Source organism: Monodon monoceros, unplaced genomic scaffold (assembly GCF_005190385.1).
Source record: "Monodon monoceros isolate NGI ecotype Baffin Bay Population unplaced genomic scaffold, NGI_Narwhal_1 Super_Scaffold_13, whole genome shotgun sequence".
Taxonomy (NCBI): domain Eukaryota; kingdom Metazoa; phylum Chordata; class Mammalia; order Artiodactyla; family Monodontidae; genus Monodon; species Monodon monoceros.
In genome coordinates, this window is record NW_021703769.1 from 23,281,661 (window position 1) to 23,288,281 (window position 6,621).

The 6,621-nt window shown below is 44.6% G+C and overlaps 1 pseudogene; it reads left to right on the forward strand.

Moving 5' to 3' along the window:
* Positions 1-1,862: 1,862 nt before the first annotated feature.
* LOC114893691 lies at positions 1,863-2,508 on the forward strand (annotated as a pseudogene).
* The last annotated feature ends 4,113 nt before the right edge of the window (positions 2,509-6,621 follow it).

A 6,621-nucleotide genomic window follows, 5' to 3' on the forward strand; every position in this document is an offset into this window, starting at 1 on the left:
GAGGAAATTGTATAGCAATCAGTCTGGTACTGAATAAGTCCTGGCCTCATTCTTTTACCTGTGAAGACAGTGCCAGGTGAGGAAGGGCCAGACTTAACTTCCATGGCTCAGGGAGAATATTTACACTCATTTCTCTGCCTGGTCCCCCAGATCATGCAGGTGGTGTAAATTTAGAGCCAACCCTGTGCAAAGTGCAGGCCCAGACTGTCTTGGGGGAAGCACTTTTCCCATTGGACAAAAGAGATAAGCCGCCTTATTTCACCCTATGCTGGCAGGTGAATTTTTTTCTAGCCCAGCTTTTGCTGAAGGTTCAGCTCTTTGAGGTTTCCAGGGCTTTGTAGGGGCCTCCGTTCCAATTCTCTGCCTCCCCTGGGATCAAGGTCCTCTGCCCACATGAGCATTAAACTCCTAAATTCCTGGGTAGCCTCTTAGGCAGCTCAAGTGCTCCCCATGCTGTTTTTCAGTTCTCTTTTCATTTCTGGCATCTGGGGACTTCCTGTTTTCTTTTTAATTAATTAATTTTTAAATTTATTTTTATTTTTGGTTGCGTTGGGTCCTCTTTGCTGCACGCGGGCTTTCTCTAGTTGCGGGGAGCGGCGGCTACCCTTCATTGCGGTGCTCAGGCTTCTCATCGCGGTGGATTCTCTTGTTGCAGAGCACGGGCTCTAGGCGCGTGGGCTTCAGTAGTTGTGGCACGTAGGCTTCAGTAGTTGTGGCTCGCAGGCTCTAGAGCGCAGGTTCATTAGTTGTGGTGCATGGGCTTAGTTGCTCCGCGGCATGTGGGATCTTCCCAGACCAGGGCTCGAACCCGTGTCCCCTGCATTGGCAGGCGGATTCTTAACCACTGTGCCACCAGGGAAGTCCCACTTCCTGTTTTCTTTTACCTCTGCTCTGCATTTAAAATAATTTTTATTAATATATATGTATATGCTTGCAAAATTACCAATTAACTCAGGAAGGATACACAAGACATTAGGAATGGTAGTTGCCTCTGGGGAAGAGACTGGGTAGGTGGGGAACAGATTCTTTCTTTTCACTTACTTTTTAATACCTTTTGGACTATGTACCACGGACCCCTATTATACATTCAAAAATAGGTACAATTTAAAAATTTTAATACTTAAAAAAATTTAATTTGACCAGCAGTCTGGATTTTTGTTGTTAAGAGAGTTTTCAGCTTATCTTTTAATTTATTATTTTGCTAAATCTGGAGCCAAAACTAAGTCTTCACAGATCTCGTGCACTTCCATGAACTGGGTGAGTATGTGATAAGGCCAGTGAGTTCCATGGGCAGCAGCTCAGTGCGTCATTCCTGTGGAGAACAGTTTGGCAGTTCATCAGAAAGTTAAACGTAGAATTACCATGTGAGCCAGCAATTCCACTCTTAGGTAGATACCCAAGAGAAATGAAAACATATGTCCACATGGAAACTTGAACACAAATGTCTATAGCAGTGTTATTCACAATAGCCAAAAGGTGAAAACAACCCAAATGAATGGACAAACTATGGCGTGTCCATACAATGGAATATTATTCGGCCATTAAAAGGGACAAAGTATTAATACATGCTACAACTTGGAAGAACCTCGAAAACATGCTAAGCGAAAGAAGATGAAACAGGAGGGAAGGGGGCAGGGCACAACCTTTAAAAGAATGACTTAGCCGTTGAGGATATGACATAAACTGGTTAGAACCAACTAGGTCCAAGGTGGTGGAAAATTCAACCTCCAGTGGACCTTGAGCCTCATTATATGCTCGTTGTGATATATCAGCATATGCTAAATGACACACCCACCAGCGTCAGGACAGTTCTGAAGGCAACCTTAAGAGGCCAAAATGAGCGGCCGCAGATCGCGAGGAGCATGTGGACGCTTGGGCGCCGAGCGGCTGCCAGCCTCTTGCCCTGCTCGGCGCCCCCGGGCTCTGCCCAGGCCCGCGCTGCGGCCCCGCGGCCAACGAAGGACCCCCGGCTCTACGGCTGCCGGGGCCTGCGCACCGGGACCGCCGCGGCCGGCACACCCAGCCAGCCCAGTCTGAGCCTCTGCTGCCTCAACCAGATCCTGAATGTCAAAAAGCAGTGTCTGTTGGATGGATTTGAGGACAACGGGAACTTGGGGTGACGCTGGCCCTCTGGACGATACCACTTAGGAAAGACTGGCCGAGGAGACGCTGGACTCCTTAGCAGAGTCTTCTGAAGACCTTGCAGACAAACCTTACGCACCTGAAGGCTATGATGTCTCCTCTGGGAGTGGTGTTTTAGCAATTAAACTGGGTGGAGATCTAGGAACGTATGTGATCAACAAGCAGACCCCAAACAAGCAAATCTGGTTGTCTTCACCGTCCAGCGGCCCCAAGCATTACGACTGGACTGGGAGAAACTGGGTGTACTCCCACGACGGTGTGTCCCTCCACGAGCTGCTGGCCACAGAGCTGACCCAAGCCTTAAAAACCAAACTGGACTTATCTTCTCTGGCCTACTCTGGAAAAGGCACTTGCTGCCCAGCCTAATGCTAAAGACATTGAAAGCTCTAAAGCCAAGACCCCAGCTTCCTTCTGCAGCTGAATGGCTAGTCTTCTCCATTCCTGCTTTTGAGGACAGTTGCATTATGTGTAACGGCTCTGTGAAAAGACCGTGTCGCCTCCTGCCCTGCCCCTGAGTTCAGATTTTTAATTTCCGTAGGTTTCTTTTGATTTATTGTCTGATTTCCTCCCTCACGTGATAGCCCGTATCTTTCATGTCTGTATGCCCATACCTTTAATATATAACCTCACAACAGAGAAGAAGAAGGACAAATTCCAGGAGGAGAAATGAATTGGCTTCACCATTCATTCTCTGAAAGACTTACTACAAAAACTGCATGAAGAGTGGCTGGCCAACCTTGCCATCCTGTCTCAAAATGAGACTCATTAAAGGGAAGCCTAAAACATTCCTACTCCTCTTGAAAGTGTAAACACTTCTAAGCCCTTTAGTATTGAAGCATCAGTGGCAACTCAGGAATTCTGAAACCGAAGACCATTTTCTCTTTGTGCTTTGTGACTGCCAGGGTGTGGCCCCCATGGGGTGACACGGGGAGATGTGGTGCCGTGTCTTCCATATGTGCATATATATGTACACACACATTTACATGTGTGTGTACATATGTATTTTTTAAATGTAAGGGTCAGTATAGAATAAGCTATTGCAACACTGGTCTGAGGATGCAGAAAATCTCCCACAAGCCACCTCTGTAAGCTCATGGGTATAGTACGATACATGAGGCCATGGAGCTGAGGAGGTGCTTGGTAAACTGTGAAGGGCCACATAAATGAAAAGATGTTGGTTAGTGAAAGGAACCCTGGTCTTACAATTGGCCCAGCTCAAAAGTAGTTGTCTGTCTCTGGGCAACTTTCTCGAACTCCCTGGACCTCTGTTTCCCCGTGTTAACAGAGAGGGTTAAACTGGATAGAATATAGTCGATTCCCAATTTAGACATTTAGTGGTCCTGTCAGGCAACTTAACAGGCCAGCTTTAATTCCCTCTAGTAGAGGAGATGACAGTGAACAGGTTTTTTTTTTTTTTTTTTTGGCTGTATGCGGGCCTCTCACTGTTGTGGCCCCTCCCGTTGCGGATCACAGGCTCCGGACGCGCAGGCTCAGCGGCCATGGCTCACGGGCCCAGCCGCTCCGCGGCATGTGGGATCCTCCCAGACCAGGGCATGAACCCGTGTCCCCTGCATCGGCAGGCGGACTCTCAACCACTGCGCCACCAGGGAAGCCCTGCACAGTTTTATTTTAAGCTATAGAGTAAGTATATGGTTTTGGGTTTTGTTCTACTTGAATTTCAGTTGAATTCATGTTCAAATAATCATCTTTTATTGTGCCATTACTGTGCTAAGCCTGGGCTGTAGGCTGAATGCCAAGGTGTTGATCCTAACCCCCAATCACAGCCCTTATAAATGAGATTAGTGCCCTTATAAGAGAGACCCCAGAGAGCTCCCTCATCCCTTTCACCATGTGAGGACACAGCGAGAAGACAGCTGTCTATGAACCAGGAAGCAGGCATTCACCAGACACCCAGTCTGCTGGGGCCTTGATCTTGGACTTCCCAGCCTCCAGAACTATGAGAAATAAATTTCTATATATAAGCCAAAAAAAAAAAGAAGCCAAAATAGAAATTTTGGTGGCCTAAATCCTGGAAATCCCAGACCCTTCCCCAAATAGTTTTAATAATCTTCCCAGTTGTTAGCCTATGAAATTACCCAGCCCATAAACACTAACCACCCCATATTTCAGTGCCGATCTCAAGGCTTTTGAGATGGATTGAGTTCTGTCTATGGAATGTGTATCTCCCAGGGCCTCTCGCCTTTTGTGATGGTCCATGGTCCACTCTGTCTATGGAGTGTGTATCTCTCTCAATAAATCTACTTCTTACTTATCACTTTGCCTCTCACTGAATTCCTTCTGTACTGAGACATAAAGAGCCTGAGCTTCATTAAGTCCTGAGATCAGGTGTGCAGTTTCAATTAAAAGGCAGTGGGGGGCTTCCCTGGTGGCGCAGTGGTTGAGAGTCTGCCTGCTCATGCAGGGGACACGGGTTCGTGCCCCGGTCCGGGAAGATCCCACATGCCGCATGGCTGCTGAGCCTGCGCGTCCGGAGCCTGTGCTCCGCAACGGGAGAGGCCACAACAGTGAGAGGCCCGCTTACGGCAAAAAAAAAAAAAAAGGCAGTGGGTTTGAGGGAATTCCCTGGCAGTCCAGTGGTTAAGACTTGGTGCTTTCACTGCTGAGGGCCCGGGTTCAATTCCTGGCCGGGGAACTAAGATCCCACAAGCTGAGTGGCATGGTCAAAAAAAAAAAAAGACAGTGGGTTCAGGTCCCAACCTGAGTTTTGGATGGGTTCGAATCGCATCTGAGTTGTGAGGTTTCAAAGCCAGACACAAAAGGTCACGTACTGTATGATTCATTCTGTGTGATATACTCACAATGGGCAAATTCAAAGAAACAGAAAACGGATTCATGCTTACCAGGGGTTGGGGGCAGGGAGAATAGTGAGTGATTATTTGATTGGTACAGTGTGTTTTTATGGGATGTTGAAAAAGTCTTGGAAGTAGAGAGAGTTGGTGGCTGCATAACACTGAATACACTACATGCCACGGAATCGTACACTTAAATGGTTTATTGTATGTTATGTGAATTTCACCTGAATAAAAAAAGCAGTTGCACAAAAATACATATGATATGATTATATCTATAACATTCAAAAACACAAATTAAATGATATATTGTTTAGTTATACATAGATGTGGTAAAAAGAAAAAGTCAAGGGAATGATAAACACAAAATTCCTAGTAGCATTAACATCTGGGTGGGGAAAAAGGAGCACCCAGTGTCTTCAATGGTATTAATGTTCTTTTTTTTGAATTTTTATTGGAGTATAGTTAATTTACAATGTTGTGTTAGTTTCTGCTGTACAGCAAAGTGAATGTTATACATATACATATATCCACTCTTTTTTAGATTCTTTTCCCATGTAGGTCATTACAGAGTATTGAGTAGAGGTCCCTATGCTATACAGTAGGTCCTAATTAGTTATCTGTTTTATATATAGTAGTGTGTATATGTCAACCCCAATCTCCCAATTTATCCCTCCCCTCCCCTTTCCCACCCTGGCATTAATGTTCTATTCATTAAGATAGGTACATGGGTGTTTGTTTTCTTGTTATATTTCTTTTATATGTAGTTAATATTTAACAAAATTTAAAGACATAACAAGGAAGGAAATCCTATCATTGCTGCAACATGGATGAAACTTGATGATATTTTGCGAAATGAAATAAACCAGACACAAAAAGATAAATATTGTATAATTCCTCTTTAGAGTAGTCAATTCCATAGGATCAGAAAATATAGTGATGGTTTCCAGGGGCTGAGGGAGGACGAAGGGGGGGAGTTATTGTTTAATGGGTATAGAGTTTCAGTTTCACAAGATGTAAAAGTTCTGAAGATGTTTCACAACAATGACGATATACTTAACACTAACTGAACGACACACTTAAAAATGATTTGGATGGTAGATTTTTACCACAATTAAAACATTATAGTAATTAGAATTTTAATTTTAGACATGTGGAAGAACTGCTGTTAAGATATGCATGAACTCACCAAAGAAAGTTGCATGCTAGGGTAATAGCTTTCTAGCTATAGTAGTATTGAGATATAATTCACATACCATAAAATTCATCCACTTAAAGTACTCAACTCAATGTTTTTTAAAACTGTGTTTAGAATTGTTCATCCATCACTGCAATCCTGTATTGTATATTTGAATACAGTACAGGATTGTATTGTGAGTAGATCTTGACAGTTGTCACCACTTTAAGAAAAAATAATTTATGACTTTGTGAGCTGATGAATGTTAAGTAAACTTATTGTGGTAATCATTTCATAATATAGACATATGTCAAATCTTTTTTTTTTTTTTTTTTTTCAGTACGCGGGCCTCTCACTGTTGTGGCCTCTCCCGTTGCGGAGCACAGGCTCCGGACGCACAGGCTCAGCGGCCATGGTTCACGGGCGCAGCCGCTCCGCGGCATGTGGGATCTTCCCGGACCGGGGACACGGGTTCGTGTCCCGGTCCGGGAA